This window comes from Perca fluviatilis, chromosome 22 (genome assembly GCF_010015445.1).
Source record: "Perca fluviatilis chromosome 22, GENO_Pfluv_1.0, whole genome shotgun sequence".
NCBI classification, from domain to species: Eukaryota; Metazoa; Chordata; class Actinopteri; order Perciformes; family Percidae; genus Perca; species Perca fluviatilis.
Window position 1 is genome coordinate 14,913,672 of NC_053133.1, and position 2,190 is coordinate 14,915,861.

The 2,190-nt window shown below is 43.5% G+C and overlaps 1 long non-coding RNA gene across 1 annotated transcript; it reads left to right on the forward strand.

Annotated features, from left to right (window-relative positions):
* Window positions 1–385: 385 nt before the first annotated feature.
* Window positions 386–1,405, forward strand: LOC120551972. The gene is made up of 3 exons (XR_005637945.1): window positions 386–484; window positions 728–816; window positions 1,005–1,405. It is a non-coding gene; the product is annotated as an uncharacterized LOC120551972 (long non-coding RNA).
* Window positions 1,406–2,190: the final 785 nt, after the last annotated feature.

The window sequence follows — 2,190 nt, forward strand, 5'->3', positions numbered from 1 at the left end:
CAGGCTTGGCTCGGCCTGTGTCAGGTCTTCTCTGGCTCTGAGCAGTAGGAGAAGGTGAGACACTCTAATAGGATCAGCCAGTATGACCTTTTCATTCCTCGCCTCTCCCTCTTCCACTGCCCTCCCCTCACCCCTGTCGCCCTCCCCCTCCATTCCCTCTTGGCACCGTTGGCGCTGGGTGGCACCCAAGAGCCACTCGGCCGACGGGTAGGGTTACAGCAGCCGGGGCCTCGGCTCACATGTTTTAACAATTTCCTCCGTCCTCTTAGAAATTATGCAAATATTTTAGTCCAGTTTCCTTGAGTCTGGAACACCAATTAAGAGTGTCTGTTTGGTTTTTCATGACAGCTGTTGAGGAGGCTTGAAGACAGTCAGGCCTTGCACTGGAGGTGAAGGGCTCCCACCAAGCAGGCCTGGACCCAGATGTAGCGCATGCAGATACACAGGAGAGCTGCAGTGCACATAGGGAAGCGCTCCTGATGAGGTGAGACTGGGGCATAAAAAGGGGAGGGGGGGGGGGAATGTTGAATGTTGGGAGAAATAGGCTGACAAATGAAGTCTGTGAGATGGAGAGGTGATGCTGACAATGGAGGGAGAAAAGAAAATCTAGTGATAGCAACAAGGACAGAAAGAGATGAAGATGTTGAGTGGAAGGGGAATTGATAACTTTCCAAAGCTAACAGATTATAGAAGAATAGCAGGCCTTTGACTTTGTCTTTATTTCAAGGTAACCTCCTGTGAGTGGCTTTCAATGCAACGGCATAAAGGAGGCTTGCCAATCTGCCTTGATGATGAACAGTGCTCCTCCAGCAGCAGGTAAGGTCATATGTGCTATTTCTGCATGTAAAAGCATGGAGGTCAAAAACTTTAAACAGGCCCGCGGCTGGCAGTACTGGCTTCTTCTGCGTTTCTAATCAGTCCCCCACCAATGCTCTGTCTGACTTATTTTTATTCCCTTTTCTTCCATCTCTGTAAAGACTAACCACTGGTCATGTCCAACACAGGAAAACTTGATCTAAGGTCCTAAAGGCTATCAAGTCCACTCTTCCTCACTGGAAGTCCATCTCTGCTTTAAAGACTCGCTGGCTCCAGAAATTCTCCATCGTGCTGAAGAATTTGATCCAGGGGATTGTGCTGTCTGGATAAATGTTCACTGAGCTCTATAAGGGGGGAATGGATTGAGGTCACGGCACTAAAGCATCTCCCTCAGTTCAAAGGTGGGCATGAGCGTGAGTCCCGAAGACAGATTCATCTTGGTCAGGAGAAAACCTCTTGAAAGGAGGGCATGTAATCGCAATGTGGAGCGTAACGGACCATATCGTTATTAAATGGTATTGTTAAAGGAAATAGGAGAGAGGTCAAATTTGATGTAAGCCGCCCTATTGTGACATGTGAGACGAACCCTTCACTAATGCTGGTGATAGATATAGGGTTAGCTTTGATGAGTTTATCCATCACTATAAATAATAGTATAGATGTCATTTAGGGGTAAAAAAAACAAACTTCATCTTACTTCTGCTGACATCACTTTCTATGTCCTCTTTAAAATGTTAACTCTAATAAACTATTATAGAAAAACAGTTGTATGTTATTATAATAAGATCTTCTCAAAATGTTGGCATGCAATTGTTTATTTCTGTTATTATCTAAAATTATGTAACTTATCTGTTAAAATTTTGGAGTTGCATGACATTTTTGAAGCAAAATGCAAGGTACAAAACCTATTTAGATTAGGTTTCTCAAAGCAATGGTTCAACATTTTGGGGAATTGCTTTAAATGCTTTCTTGCAGAGAGTTAGATGAGAAGACTGATACCACACTCTATGTCTGTTGAATATACAGCTTAAGCTAGCAGCTGGGTAGCTTAGCTTTGCACAAAGACTGGAAAGAGGGGGAAACAGCTAGACAAATAAACACATTTTGTCTTTTAATTCATTCAACAACCGAAGTGTAAAAACAACAATTTGTCACTCCAAGAAGTCACTGTTTCCAGCTAAAAAATAGTCCCACACATAACCCCCGGTTTAGACGAGATATATGTTAATTGGAGAGCTTTAGAGGTGCTGGTAGGTGTGATTTAGTTACCTTCGTACAGAGCCAGGCATAGATGTTTCCTTGTTTCCAGTTTCTATGCTAAGCTAACCGTCTGCAGGCTGTAGCTTCATATTTACCATACAAACACAATCTTCT